This window comes from Protopterus annectens, chromosome 17.part0 (genome assembly GCF_019279795.1).
Source record: "Protopterus annectens isolate FY-2018-M chromosome 17.part0, PAN1.0, whole genome shotgun sequence".
NCBI lineage: Eukaryota > Metazoa > Chordata > Ceratodontiformes > Protopteridae > Protopterus > Protopterus annectens.
In genome coordinates, this window is record NC_056751.1 from 474,759,200 (window position 1) to 474,776,459 (window position 17,260).

Here is a 17,260-nt window from a genome sequence, read left to right on the forward strand (position 1 = left end):
CCAAAATGCATTTTTAATAAATAGTTAGTGAATATATTATGTATACGTTAACCAGGGTAGTGTAGCAGCTCCAAATGTGAGGTGTCACTGAAATTAAAAGTTTAAACAATACCTGGCATATCCAAGCAGGTTTGTACACTGGTAAGCAGAGCTTAGCATCTACCTTACTAAGCAATGGGCAGCCTTGCTAAGTGTGTATACTCGGTGCTTAGCTTAGTTCAGCAGTTACAAAACTGTCCATTCACACTACAGGGCAGGAAAATAGCCCTATTTAAACATTGCAGGTGGGAATAGAGCTCATGACTGGTTGTAGCACCCCACTGTAGGCAGAATGGCAGGCATTGGTGAAAGCATGTGCTTTAGGGCACAGCACTGGGGCATTCAAGAGTCCAAGGTCATGGAAGGACTCATAAAAAATATGAAGTGAGACTACTGCAGGATCAGTACCTGGGGTCCCAATACAAAGGGGAAGCCTGAGAAAGTCTCACCCATGATCTCACAAATGCCACTGGTATCCCTCAGACTGATGAGCATGTCTGGCACTACTATGCCAACTTGAAGGGGAGGAAGAAGGAGCTCTTGGAACAGTGCATCCAAGAAACAAGACAGAGGGGTGATGTCCCAGCAGTATGTAAGTATTCATAGCAATAACTGTTTACCAAAGTCTAGCCTATGTATGTGAGGGATAGGTATGCATAAATGTTTCTCTATTTCCATTACACTTCAAGCTGACTGGGTTGCAAACCAGGAAGCCCATGCCAGTAGGTTGCAAAGGTTCATACTCTAGCCTACTCTCCATCACTCCCTACCAAAATCCTATTCCTCAGTTCAACAACGCTGAACTAGTCATAGGAATACTCAAAATGAATAACTATAAAAGCATTTGTGTTATGGTCCTCTGTATCCCCCCTGGAAAGAATACCACTACACTTGAAGAAATTCTTCTATGGGCCACAACTAATATTAAGCTTGAGGCATACATATTAGGGGATTTGAACATTGACTAGAACAAAAATAATACCAATAATCCCTCCATATCTATCAATCTATTCAATTTCACTCAACTTACAAATGCCATTACCAGAACCAATAAAAAAACAACCCCCCAGGCTCCACTCTTGACTGGATCTTAGTCTCCCACCCAAATAAAATCTCTCACACAGGCATCTTACCAGACTCCATTAGTGACCACTTGCCTGCCTTCATCCATTGAGCAACCCCCTCCACTCCTCACCTACACCAATATATCCATACATGGAACCCTATAAACTTTAACCCTACAGCTTTCTCCAATTCCCTCAAACTAACAAACTGGGACAATCTAAAAACTCTCCCCCTAGACTATGCCATAGAATTCTTCAACTCAACCTTCTTAGATACCCTGAACTCCCAAGCCCCACCAAGAACAAAACGTCTAAAACCCAACTCTGCCCCATGGCTAACTAAAGATACTAAAACACTTATGCAACAAAGAGACAAGACCTGGAAACTTTACCATCATAATAAGCACCCTGACACCCTTCTTAAATATAAGCAACTCCGTAACCTAGCCAAAATACAAATTATAAATGATAAAAAAAATATTACTATACTAAACTCTAGTCTAATCATTCCAAACACCCCAAACAGTTCTGGAACTCCATCAACTCTCTTCTGAACCCAGGTACCAAAAACAATCCTTGCCCTGACTCCAGTAAATCTGACCCAGAAATAGCCACTCAATTCAACTCCTTTTTACCAACTGTATAGCAGAACTCACCAAGACCTTCCCAAACCACAACCCCTCCCTCTAACTCAAACCCTCTTCCCTAGCCTCTACCCAACCTTCCATCTCTAATGCTCCTCCCATATTTCATCTCAAACTCATCTCCACCTCATACATCACAAAACGTCTCTCTAAACTTAAGCCATGCTCCAATGTCCCTGACAATATCCCCTCACTCTTTCTAAAACTTGCAACAGATGGTATCACCATCCCCCTTAGCATTCTCATTAATAGATCCATACAGGAATCGTATGTCCCCAAACTGTGGCGTGCAGCCTTTATCCTAACCCTCCACAAAAGAGGCAAAAATAATAACATCTCAAACTTCTGACCTATAGCCATTCTCTCCCCAATTTCAAAAATTCTTAAAAAAATGCATCCACCTCCAGCTCATGCCTCTCCTTACCAATAACCAACTCCTCACCCCTACACAACATGGTTTCCGTCCAGGCCATAGCAGCATAACTGCTCTTCTCTCTTTCCTAGACATAGTAAACCACACCTGTGACTGTGGAGAAATTGTATCCACAGTCCTTCTAGACCCCTCCAAGGCTTTTGACACAGTCTCCCATACTCACCTCTTGAACCACCTTTCTAACCTTAATCTCTCTCAAAACACCCTAACCTGATTCAGCAGCTACCTCTCTGACTGATGGAAAACTGGTACCTAATCCTTCCTCCCTACTCTGACCTGGGTACCCCAGGGATCCATACTCAGTCCAATGTTCTTTAATATATTTATTAATGATTTCCATGCAGCCATTCCTAACACTAAGATAGTACAATACTCAGAAGACTCAACTTTAGTCTGATCCGCTTTTACCCTCCCCGAGCTCCAAACAAAAACTCAAACTGCCTTCTCAACTACTGAGAACTGGATGCTTCAAAACCACCTCTCTCTCTCTAAATGCCGAGTCTATATTAGATGCTCGAAGTTACTGAACTTTGAATACGATATGATCGAAACTATATCGTCAAAGTCCAGTAACATCGAACACCTAATAAAAACATAACAGTCAAAAATAGAACTACTTGCTTTAAGCAGGGGGGCAAGCCCACCTGCACCTCCCACGTGGGGGGCTGTGCCCCCCCACACCCCTCTACTTAAATACTCCAACTCCGAGACCGCACTATATTGAAGTAAATGGAAATCTCCCCTTATGGAGATTTCTGTTTACCTCTTTGATGTTCTGCAGTTTCACTGTTTACGTGTCAACAATGTCAGATTTGACATTCTGAACGTTCACGATTCTGATATAGACCCCTAAATGCCAACAAATCCAAAATTCTACTATTCTCTCCCTCAAAATCCATCCCTCTTGACAAAAACTCTTTCAGTATTATCAGCCATGTCAACTCCACCATAGAAGTTGTTCCTTTTACTAAACTTCTTGGGGTTACTATAGACGAACACCTAAAATTTGATACTCATATTCAGCTAAATATTAAGAAAACACATCAGAAACTTGCATGCTGTACATAAACCCCCACTTTCTCTCCCCTTCTACAAGACAAACACTCACCACTACCTACTTACTACCATCACTATTTTATGGTGCTCCCCTACTAACCAACCTATCTTCCTCTATTTCTTCCAAACTGGAATTGAATCTCTCTCCTCCTGAAAAATTTTAAATTTTTTTTGGACATTTTTAACAAAACACTCTCTCATTTAATTGGAAATGTAATTTGGTAATTGCACTCTACTACTGCCTACTGCTAATAACTCTACTAAAGTAACTCTTAACTCTACTGATACTGACTTTATACTGCTGCCTCACTCTGAATATAATATAATCTAATAAAAATTGAAAATTGAAATATGTTATTGTATATACTATCTGTTTTCTCTCTCCTCTCATGGGTTTGTTTACTACTACCAACATATCACTTTTTTTACTATTTTTAGAGAAGAACATCAATCATATCCTAACCTAAAATGTAATGTATGCACTCCACTTTTTGCATCTTCATTTTGCTATTATATTTTGCTTTTATTCCTTTTATACTATTAATATAGAATATTTTATAAATAAATATAGGGCCAGCATTGATAATAGGCTCCTTTGTAACAAAAGGACTTCTCTGGACATCACCTATAAAATAAATAAATAATAACAAATACTGTCTACTAAAGGCTTTTCAAGAGTAATATTACACTTTCTTTATTAATACCTATATATAGGAATCATTTAAAAATTAAACTGAGCCCGCAATAAAACTCCCTTTATTTTGATCCTCTTATATATCTAATTGCTTAATATATATATAATGAAATGTAATTTGCCAGTGAGCCTGTTGTGAAACTCTGAACTGGTATGAGTATCTGGTATGGTAGGTTATGCAAGCTCTAATTATTGTAAAATTAATAACTCATAAACTGAACAAAAGCAGATGATCTTGCAAAAATAGTCCTGTATTGCCTGAACACACTTTTTATGTAGCTCAAATGTGAATAAGTCAAATCTTGTATTGTTACTGTTTGTTTTACTCACATGTGGTATGGACTGAAGTTTGTATCAAATGATGTAAATAGAAAATACAGCTAAGGAAGAGCAAAAACAGAAATGTGAAAAGATCAACAAAAGAAAAACATTGGTGGCTCAATACTGACATTGTCTTAAACATTAAAGCAAGTTCTGTTTTTGTTTGAACTCAGTACGGGTTGGAGTAGTAGGAGTGAGTGTAACTAGTATATGTGATTAGGTATGTAATTTTGTAAATAAAAAACAGTCAAGTAGTAGCACACATTCTCTCCAAGAAAATCAGGTAAAGAAGGTACAAGGTGGTATAAAAGAATTGCAATATAAGCATATACAGTGTGTCCCCCCCATAGCTCAAACAGCCAAAATTTGGCTCACGCATACAGATAAGTGCTAACAACATATATAAAGTGTCATTATAGCACAGGCCACCAGACCCACAGCTACAGGTCCTCATAACATCAGTAATCACAGGAGGTCTCCCAGGTGGCAGGAGTATGTAACACTACACATATGTAATATATTGAACATGGCATGTAACACCCATAGTATAGAATTAAGGCTAAATCCAGCTGTATATGCAACAGGTAACACAAAAGTTAAAAGAAAAAGATAAAGTAAAAGTGCTGTAGCTATACTTGTAATATACCCTGCTAACAACTACCACTGCTCACTTGAGTAATAATTGTAGAGTAATGTAATTAGTAGATCCACAAAGTTGTCAAAACAATAATAATATACAACCCTATCACATCAAATATCTCCACCACATATCTCTGTCAATAATAACACCCATAATCCACAGGTATAAATAAATCCAACAAGTTATGTGTAAACCTATTGGCTTGTATTTGTATGTGTGTTCTGTTACCATTCATTCTAATGTTTCCTGTTCAAATGTAATAATACTCTGTACCTGTATTGGTAGATGTGGTTGGTTGGCCTGTAGCTGCTAATGTAAATATATACATGTGTTAAAATCCATGTCTGGATGTGTCAATGTGTTATATAATTGTGTTATCATGTGTTGTAATGATGTTATAATCATAATTAAATATGCTAAACTACACTAAACACATTTTGTAACACGTTCTAAAACATTGATGTGTATTCCAATTCCCAGCGGCAGTGGATACCTCCAATTCCAGTCTCCTACACCATGGCACCTCACCCCAGCACCTGCCTCCCACCCCAGTCCACCTGCTTGGTACTGCACCACCTTCAGGGGAACTGCCCTGTCGGATGGGGCGCGGTCCAGGATCTTGTCCAGCATGCTGAAGCAGCAAGGATTTGCCAGCCCCGCCTCTATCTGTGAGAGCTGCACCATGCCCAGATTCACTTGGCTGCCATATAAGTGAAGCGGGGCCCACCCTCAGGTGCCCTCCTGCCCCTCCCACAGCCACCTTGGGGGTCACAGAAATGCAGTGGTGATTGTGTCATGTGTGGCGGCCTGGGCTGTTCCCATCCCACTGGGCTTTGTCACGTTGGGACCCAACAGTCCCAGCCATGCCCTTTACCCCCATAGTGTCATATATCACCCCTGTATGTCACATCCTGTGTCTCCACACCCACTCTACAACCTATACCTACTACTACTATCCTTCCCCAACATCCCACTCTAACCTTAAAAAAGGGCAATCTGTTCCCCAAAAGAATTTCGCTCCATACATAGCTGTTCATTTCGCACACGTGTCCACTGGACACATGTAATCTGGTCTGATTGGCTTCACAAAACATTATTGTTGCCCTCACCACTCTCTCTGGGGTTTGAGTGTCCAAATATACCAAGAAAATTCAGCATATATGCACAGCTGTTGCTGTTGAAGAAATGCACAGCTATGGACCTTCCCTACACCCATCCTACACATCCCTAGCTAATTTCCCTATTGTCTTTTGCTCTGCATGCCTCCTTTTTCACCACTTTCCTATCATCCCTTTTTTCTTTTCTTTTAAAGAAATTAGCATGGGGGTAAGCGGTAGTATGCTGTTTTAAGGAGTAGTAAGTGGGATTAAGCCTGTTTGCATAGCTTTAAGCAGTGCCTACATAGATGAAGCACTTTTGAGGCTGTCAGTAAGCATATTTAACTGTAAATTAACATTGCTTACCACCACGCAAACCCATGCAAACCCGTTTACAACTGCTTAAAGGTGTCTTAATCACTCTGTATCGAACAGCACTTGTTCTGCCCAGCAACACAATATTCAGCCCTTCCAAGTCTTGAACCCAGGACCCAGCACACCATAGCCACAGCAATTTAACACTAAGCCATCTGAATTGTAGATATGTCTGATGTTTTCTCAAACATATCATGCAGCACAGTCATTCAATAGTAGGGAAAATGTATTATATATATATGATGTGTGTGTGTGTGTGTGTGTGTGTGTGTGTGTGTGTGTGTGTGTGTGTGTGATCAAAGGCTGTGTAAATGGGGGTAAAGGGGCCCAATCTAGGGCCTCTTGTAATTATTGCACTTATCCCTCCCTCCACAGCAGAACTTTTCTGCCTTGCTACTAGGCCCTCCAAGTCCTGGATCCAGGGCCTTGTAAACTATGATATAAGCAATATATCATTACACCATCTAAGCCCTACAAAATAGTGTAGACATTCCAAATATATCAGTTAGTGCAGTCATCCAACAACAGGGAAAACAGTCTGTAGAATCAGTCAGGTAGTCTATATATACATGCATATATGTACGGAGATGCATATATGTGGAGAAATCTATACATAATACACACACACACACACACACACACACACACACACACACACATATATATATATATATATATATATATATATATATATATATATATATATATATATAGAAAGGTGAATAAATACATACATATATGTGTATAAAAATATATATATATATATATATATATATATATATATATATATATATATATATATATATATATATGGGTTCCTATCAGTTGGTAGCACTTGTTTCTCTGTTACAACGCGTAAGGTTTACATGACTCTTTACAATTTACCCTGACAGCGTTGTCCTTAACTTCATAACAGAGAAACAAGTGCTACCTTGGGTCCTGCAAGGGGGAAGATCGCTTACCTGAAATGTCGATGTTATGAACAGTCGATGATTTGGTGTTGAAGATGTGAGTGTCGATGTTCTGATCTGTCGGTGAACTGATAGGAACCTATATATATATATATATATATATATATATATATATAGGTATACAGAAATATACAGAAATATATGACAGCTACAAAGACATGCAATCAGAGGGTCATGCTGCTGCACACTTGAATTCTAAATCTGAAAATGCACTCACTGGAGGTATTCTTTAAAATGGGGAACGACGACATCTGTGCTGTAACAGAGACCTGTTTAAAGGCAGTAAGAAACACTCATGCAGTACCACCCTATAATTAATTCTGCAACATTTGGCTGCAGATCAGGGACTGAAGCTCCAAAGGTGGTGGTGTTTTTCATATTCAGAGAGACCAACATTATGCATTACAGATTGTGCAGGGGTAGCTGACATTGGGTAAGACAGTGGTTCAGGTGGTAGCCTGCTATAGGTCCCCATACATGTCCCAAGACTCACACTCCATGTCCATAAACATCCTGGAGAATGTTAGTGTCCAACCTAACACTATCTTTCTGGTTTATTTCAACCACCCCACCACTACATGGGAAAGCTACTCATGTACCAATGTACATGTCCATCACATCGACCTGATCCTTCCTAACATGGGCGACTATTGCTCTACACCAATAGTCAACTCCTCCCTTGTTATATCAGAACGTAAATTAATCACCTTTGAAATCCACAGCCCTCATACTTCCCTGCACAGGTAGCCACCATGAAAAGCCTTTCCAAAGCTAACTAAGGCCTCATAAAATCAGAGATGGCTAACCTCACAGCAGCCATGAAAATGGAGACTAGTTGCATGAAGCTGAATCAAAGAACAATGCACTATGAACACATACACAAATGTAAGGATACCACCTTACCCAATACAACCAGATTCAGACAGGCTGTAATAAACATGGAATGCAACATATCAGCCACACACCCCCACAAAGATAACCACCAGGCAAAACCTCTCCAAAGCTGACTTTGCAGCCATGAAATTAGGGGTGGATGTCTTCACTACACCCATGACAATGGGAAATAGCTGCATGACTGTGGAATCATACACATAGCACTGTACAAACAGGTACATGAATGCATGGTACTAGCCAGAGTAAACAGAACCCAGACACTGTCCTCCAAACACTGGGAAAAAATGTGCTGGTCCTGTGCCATTACTAAGGTGTACATCAGAAGGAGGACACTGTTGCAGGGGAAGGTGGTATCCCATGACTGTTGAACTCCCTTATCAGCCTCAAACACAACTTTGCATCCCTCATGGAATCCCCAACAGGCATCTATGGCAGCAGAGATACAGTAGACACTGACAACAGTCACAACACCCTTTGATAGTTACATCAGCAACCTCCACAGCATTAAACAGTGCTGTGAGTTACTGCACAATGCTAATACCTATCCTGAGACAACAGATATTGGCCACAGTCTTGGCAACACATTCAGTGCCAGCTTTACCCCCCTCCCCCCACAAGTTAAGTGCTGAGTGAATGTGTTCTCACATGCTGCATCCCATTTCCAATCTAGGCATCTGTGTGTCAGCAGAATGTGCCCCTGCAGCAAGGCCACTGGGTATGTCAGTGTAGTTACACATCCACCATTTCATAGGCAGGGTACAGTATGTCCACGGTAATCCCTGGTCTGTAACATCGTGATTGCATATGCCTCACAGATTATAGGGTTGAGGGTTGTACATAGGTATATATTGATTTACATCATCTATTGTAGAACAGAGAATGGTACATGTTCTTTTTTAGACACACCCCTAATTGCTAATAACCACAGCCACAGGGGATATTTACTGCCACAGGGGATATTCATCAACCAAACACACTGGGATCACTATTCACACACACACACACACACACACACACACACACACACACACACACACACACACACACACACACACACACACACACACACACACACACACACACATGCACACTTGCCAGTACTGAAATCCATAGGTTCATTGCTTCATAAGTGTGTAGTAGGAGAATGGGCCTGAAGGCTGTACAAGGCTAGCGCAAAGGAATACCGTAGCATCAGGCCACATAAAAATAGTCCCCAGTGTGGCTCAGTAGAATAGTCACTGGAGTGGTCCCCAGGGGTGGGTATTGTATTCCCCATCCACTCATCCAGATTTCTAGTGGGAGGCTGGCATAATGGGTAAGATGTTTACTTTACAGACACAAAGTGCAGGGTTTGATTCTCACATGGAGTAATTGGCTAGGCTTAAAATGGCCTACAAAGGCACTTAGCCTAGTACTAATCTATGAACCTATGAACCTATTGTGGGTGGCCAGTGATGTGCACTGCTTCCCATGTATGTGATTTATATTCCTTAACATGGACAGTGTCAGGGTTGTGCACTTGTCCCACATGCATGTTCTGTGAAGTGTGGAATTGTCCTTGACGTCTCTGGGGCATGTTGTGTGGACAGATTGGTATCTTCTGATGTAGCATTCTTGACCTCATTTGGTGAGAACTGGCTATGTAACTGAGGTAGTGATTGCACCTACATTGACAGTATGATATGGGTATTCATTGGAGTTGTTGGCGTCTGTCCATACAGGGCATTTGTATAAGGCATGGTATGCCCTTTGTGTGGTACATTTATAGACTCTACATTTGTTGCAGGCATCCAGTGGGGAACATGGCAAAAGGGCCACTGTACACATTGATTGGGCTACTGAGGGGATGGAACAAGGTGCCATGTTCTTTTACTTGCTGGATAACACACACTCAGTCAGGAGACGTAACGCATCAAAGTACTTTCTGATGTTAGTGGCACTGTTGTGGTCAACAGGCATTTAGTTCACTGCAATCACACTGTGGGTACTATTTGTGAGGTAATATGCAGTGGAACTACCAATATAGTGGCTGTTGCCTAGCCAAGTGTGTTTGTGTATGATTCGTGGGTGGAGAGTGGTCTCTGAATATTAGAAGGGTTGCCTGTATTGTTCACTAATATCACATAGTTATTGCATATGGCACTAGACATTTAGAGCTGTGGATTGTCTACACCAACCTGTATGGTGTTTAACAACTGTTGGCCTTGTAATGTGGACATTGTGACATGTACTAGGTCTTCAACATAATAATTTAGCAAAACCTGTCCCCCAATGGATCCTGTTATTCCACAATCACACCAACCCCCCCACAGGATACTGATGACAGACACACACACACACACACACACACACACACACACACACACACACACACACACACACACACACACACACACACACACACACACACACACACACACACACACACTTACCAGTAATGCATTTCAAATCCCTACCTAACTATGTATTGCTATTACACTGTTACGCATTTATCACATGTGCCACGGAACTTATAGAATGGATGTTGTCCCAAGGTACTTCTAAGGTGAGGAACATCACCAGCCCTTGGGTGAGAGATTCCACAAAACATTTTACCCTACACACACATTTACATTTGCCAGAAATGAGGTTCAAACCTCTATCTAACCATCTTTTCAGACCATTATGGTATGCATTTACCACATGCACCGCTAACTGGTTTAGGGTTGTCAACAGATACTTCTAAGGTGAATGATATCTGCAGGACTGCTAAGGTCAGGCACTGAGATGCATACTGGGTGTAAATGAGGCCAAAATCTTTGAGGTACGGACATATATATGTAGACATATGTACACACACAACCAGTTGCCAATGATGAGATTCAAACCCCTACCTACATAGATAATGCTACTGCATTGCTCTGCATTTATTGCACATGCCCCAGAGATTACATGTTGGAGAGCTGTGCAAAGGTATCTTTGAAGGTGAGTGACATCAGCAGCAGTGCTAAAAGAGGGGTAAGGGAAGTGTTGTAAGTGTGAATGACCACAAAAATCAGGTCTCTACAAGGATATGTACACTCTCACACACAAACACTCACATTTATATAGTTGCTAGGATCAGGATTGGAACTCCTACCCAGCTAGTTTGCTACACTATATTATTGCACAGTTATGGCAAGCACCATGGAGCTTCTGTGTTGGAGAGCTGTGCAAAGGTATCTTTGAAGATAAGTGACATCAGCAGCAGTGCTGATGGAGGGATAAGGGAAGTTTACTGAGTATGAATGGCCTCAACCACATTCCTCTAGAAACACACACACACACACACACACACACACACACACACACACACACACACACACACACACACACACACACACTCACACTCACACTCACACACAACTTTACATTTGACAGGACTGAGATTACAATTGCTACAGGGATACATATTTGTTCTGTAGTGTTACACAGTTATCACAAGCACTATTGAGACTATAGGGCTGAGGGTTAACCACAGGTATTTCTACAGTGAATGACATTAGCACATCATGTGATATAGGCCAATGGGATGTTTAGTGGTTGGAACAAGCCTCATAATGGGATTCTTTCTGTCGTTGTCTGTCTTTCTCTTCCCCACGTCTCAGTGTGTGTATGTTTGACATATTATATTATGTTGGCTTTATATATGTGTGAGTATTCCTATCCAATGTGTGCACAGTTTGGTGTGTGTGCACAGACAGATGTGGATTGCCGATATCTGTAGTCCACTGTGTTGTGAGACATGGGCTTCATTTTTCTAAGTGTAGCAGCATGCCCAGTATGACCTTCTATAGTGAGTGTGTGCATCCATTCCAGGGAAGGTTGGACTCCAGTTGAGGGTTTTGTGTGCTACAGCTATACCTAGCAACCTGTTTCTGCAGGATTTCTCTAGATAAGTTGCCATTATGGAGTCCCAATGGGCTTAACATACAGGGGATACTGTAATTATTGCTGTCTGTGCTGCTTCTGTGACATGTTTGGTTGTAGCATAGATAATTTGACATATGTACTGTTTTACACTGTGATGTGTCATGTCATCAACTAGTGACAGTTATCATTCTTTGCTCACAGTTATTTACTGGGAAATACAAGAAAAATTAAGCTGATACCAATATTCTGAAGCATATAGAGTACACATTCTGGCACACACCTGCCATTGTGGAGGGGTAGCTACAGAAAATAGACTGCTGGTTCTGTGTAAATGGTCCAGCACCTTGTTAGTATGCTGGTTTGGGATACCCTCCTTGTGCTTTTCTCAACTGCACAGAATGGCCATATCGTGTTGGGGCCATACCTCTCATCTGTACAGATACACCCAGACTATCCAGAGGCATGACTCATATATTTGGTCTGTCTACCTTCACATTGTGGTTTACAAGTGGTTTTGTGGCTATTCATTCATGGGTTTGCAGTCAGGAGTAGTATGGGTGGACATTAGAGTTTTGGACTTCACACACTCCATAACACCCATGCTTCTACACCCCACTCCCGTTATTCTCTCCTCCACCTAACATTACGTAAGGAATATCTCAGAGGTATCCCTATAGTTGGGCCTTTATCCTAGTAGTATTTTGGCCTGATCCACAGTCCTTGCAGTAGGACCTGGGGAGGCATGCTACTGGAATTTGTCAACATGGCCTTGCATTTGTTTTCTGTTTACTGTGTTAGGTTGTTAGTTGGGACCTCCTGACATTCTGTACATTGGCACTATGGGTGAGGCATGGGCCTTTGCCAAAGGACTGTAGACCATTTGAGAGTGCTGCAGGCCATCTGTTACTGCATTTCTATATGAGATTGTGGGGGGGGGGGTTGCACACCTGCAGGCTTTAACATTTGAAATGACTGTAGTGGTATTTTGGTTACGCTGTTGGCTTCCATTTCATATTGTATTGTATTGTGACGTATCATGCAGACAGGAGGCATATCAGTAGAGTACTCATGTTAGACCTTAATGGCATATATTTCAGTTTCAGACTTCTTACTCTTCAGAACTAGAATGCAACTGCCAGACCTGTTGTAGTATGCCTGTGTAAGTTTGGTGGGGGGTGTTCACCATTGCCATCAGTTGGGGGCCCTAGCCCGGCCTTTCTTCATGGTCATCTACATCTTTCCTGCTGGGTGAAGCTGGTGGTGAGTATGTGACCCTCCTAGACATCCAGGTGTGTGACCTATTGACACCCACAGTTCTTTGGGTCATCACATGCACTGCAGTGGGGGTTGTCACCTTGTGTAGTGCTGCCTAATATGTTGACACCAGTATTTGTTATGAATTTCCTGCTGTCCCATATAGCTGTCAGCTGTCTGCTGCTATCCCATTCAGCCACCCAATTCCCTTGCATGCTTGCATCCATATCATACATACAGCTATGAGAACATACTACTCCATTCAGTAATTTATAGGAAGAGTGACTTACCTTGTTGCTGAGCCAGTATTGAGGACAGTGCTGGAGGGCTGACTATGTTGGATGCACATAGTACACTCCCTATAGATGGTAAAGGCATCCTTTTTACTGTATGTGTGAGTTGGAGAGAGGTATCAGTCCCTGGGTCCCTACTGTGTCAGTGTGTGTGCTATGCATTGCCTCTTTGTCAAGGCCTGGGCATACTGTGCATGCCTTCTTCTGCCTACAGAGGCAGGCTAAGGATGTTCCTCCTCTGAGTCCCTCTGTGCCTGTGCTGGTATTGGCAATGATGGGGGGGGGGGCTGAGTGGCCCTGCCCCATGCTGTTCCTCCTGCACCTGTTTCCGCAGGATCATATTGTGGAGCATGGCACATACTATGAACATTTGTGTACATGTAGCTGGAGAGTACTGCAAGGCTCCACCAGATATGTCAAGGCAGCAGAACTGTGACTTCAGCATTCCAAACACATGCTCTACAATGATCCTGGTTTGTACATGTGCCTCATTATGGTGCTCTTGTTCAGGTGTGTGTGCATTTCTGATGGGTGTCATCAGCCACAGCTCCAGTGCATAGCCAGCATCCTCCACTAGATGGCCATATGGGATGCCCCCCTGGCAAATGCCTGATACAGCTGTGAGCAATGCCAGATGTGGGAGCCATGATAGCTTCCAGGGCTGCCAGCACACTCATTCATGGTAATGCCCTGGGCATCACACATGACTTTGCAGGTGATGGAGGTGAAGCCCTTGCGGTTTATGTAGACCCTGCCCTGCTCACTGGGTGGTGCTTTGATGTGGATGTGCATGCAGTCCATAGCACCAACTACTTCAGGGTATTCTGCTATATGGTGGAAGGGATGCATAGGTCTGGTCAGCGCTTCATGGGCAGTGGGGAAATATATGTGCTCATTGGCATATTGTGTCATAGCATCCAGGAACTGGTGGAGTACTCTGGATGATGATGCCCGTGAGACCCTCATGATATCCCCAGTTGGTCTTTGGAAGTTACCTGTGGCTAGCATTCTTAAGCTTAGACATACCTTGGTATCCACTGGAATGGGTTCCCCTCTATTAGTTCTGTGTGTGAGGCATGGCTAACACAGCTCAACGATTTGCTGTAGAATGTCCCTGTCAACCCTATAGCATTCTACTATCTCTAGCTCATATAGGCCCTGGTAGGTTACCCTGGGTATATACACTCTTCTTCTCCTTCTCACTGTGGGTCGGTTGTCAGCATTCTCCTCCTCACCACCCTCAGTCTCTAGCACATATTGATGGAGAAAAGCAGCAGCAGCCTCTAACATTTTTAGTTAGGTTTTGCCAGTTAAAAATCCCCATCTGTGTACAGTGGTGGTGGTGTAGAATTTGTGGGAAAAACAGTCTGTAGGGTGTTGGCATAGTTTATATTAGTGTGCTGGGCTGCTGCATGTGTAATTGACTGATTCTGATACATTCCACCTGCCAGCTGTGCTAGTTCTCCTTGATTGCCTTCCTAGTGCTGTTTCCCCTTCCCATTTCATCCCTATTTAAGCCTCGATATGCATTGTGCATACCCAGTGCTGAAGTGTTAACTGTGCTGCCATTTCCTCTTTTTTTTTCTTTTCTTTTTTTTTTTAAATCCCGGTGTGCGGTGCGCACACCCATTTAGGCTATATACACAGTGCTCAGGAACATCTGAAACACCCCCTTTCTTAGCTGTGCTTAGCTAAGGGTAAACACAGGCCACAGTGCTCCGATGCACTTACAGCAAGCATGACACACCCCCTTATGAAATCATTCAGCTCTTACACTTGCTCTGTTATATTGCTGCACCTACATGGTTAGGTTCAAGCTGACACTTTGAAGAAATCTGTGATTCAGTATAACTCCCCTCATTTGCATACCCCAGTGTGTAAGTTGTTAGTTACTGCACTTAAATGGACCCTTTCCCTTTGACAACCAGTGCTCCCTGGTGTTGTTTACATCCTGCATGCCATTGACAATAATGGTAAATGCAGAATTAACTTACAATTACCTTTTCTCTTTTTTTTTTATTTTCAGCATGATCCAGTTTGCGCGCCGTTCCCCTAAGCTTAAACAGCCTAGATCGGCAAAAAAAAAAAAAAAAAGTTTAATTTAAAAAAAAAAAACAGTTTTTAATGCCAATGGCCTTATATTTGGCCATTGTGGTGTGTGTTTGACTGTAATACATGCTATCTATGAGCTGTCCTGCCTCCTTTTATTCAGATGCATACATGTATTTAGTTACTAACTGAATACATTTCTGCTCTGACACTGTTCCTGCACAGAGTCGGCCAGCTTCATGGATCACAAAACCACCTCATTTGCATGTTTTTTACTAGCAGATAAGGTGATTTGCATCCTGCACGGCTTTCCATGTAGGAACAGTGTAGGGCCGCTTGTGCAAGTGAAAATGGCACATACCTGGATCGCAAAGCAGCCATTTTCCATGCAGGAGCGGCTACACTGTTCCTGCATGGAAATCTGCCATTCATGGATCCGGGGGATACTGTCAGCAGCATTTTATTCATCTAGCTGTAAGCTTTCATATGAGGCTAAGGAGTTCTATCTGCTTTACTTGGTTGTTGGGATATTTATATAAACGTGAAAATTATATCTATATAAATTAATATCATAAAAACAGCAGTTAATATCTCTTTATCTCTATTAGACATAGGTCAAATATTAATGCAATTGAGTTTGCCATTGTGTAAGCTTTAAGATGAAATATTTTAAAGCATACTTTTCGAATTATCGATGTAAATATGAACTAGCAATATTTGACACCTAGAAGTATCAGTAGGAGGTAGCTGCAGGTGCAATTGGAGGCGTCATTCGGATGTAATGAGATTTTTAATAGGAAGTGATGGATAATGTAATGCTAATTAACAGCTATTCAATGTTCAAGGGTTCAAAGACAATGTGGAATGCATGTTTTCTTAGCTGAGCCACCATATGCAGTAATCCCTAGAATATTAGGCAGCATGCTTAGAAATCCCCACCACAGCCTGTAGATTATTATTAACAAGATTGTGTGGAATAGATGGGAATGAGTACAAAGCTGTTAGGAATGTAGTTGTACCACTGCACCTTGGTTTATGTAATGTTAAGGATTAAAAAAAATCTAAGAAAACAGGTTGCATTATATGAATATTATAAACTGATGATTTTTTTTTAAGTTATCTGGATTCTAGAATGATGGTATCAACACAGATTCACACACAAACACACAGGCATGTACATGCATACATATGCACACACATTTTCTTCTTTTTGTGCTTGCAACAAGTTCAATAGAGTAGTTTTTTTAAATAAAACAGAAAATATGGCCATTTTCAGTTTATGAAAACTTTAAAATGTGTCCTTAAATTATACCTTGACAAATATAGAAACCTGCTCCTGCAGAGAGGCAGAACAGATAAAGCCTTTTTAGAAAGCAGGCAGATCAAGGTCTTAATATATAAAGCATCTATTCAGTAACTTGAGAAAAGTAGACTAGGATGGAAATGCTGTAGCAGTAACTAATGTAATCTCTATGCTTCAAAAACAGACGTGTGGTTATTTTAGTAAAACAAATTAAATAAAACAAATAATTGGTCATATGTGAG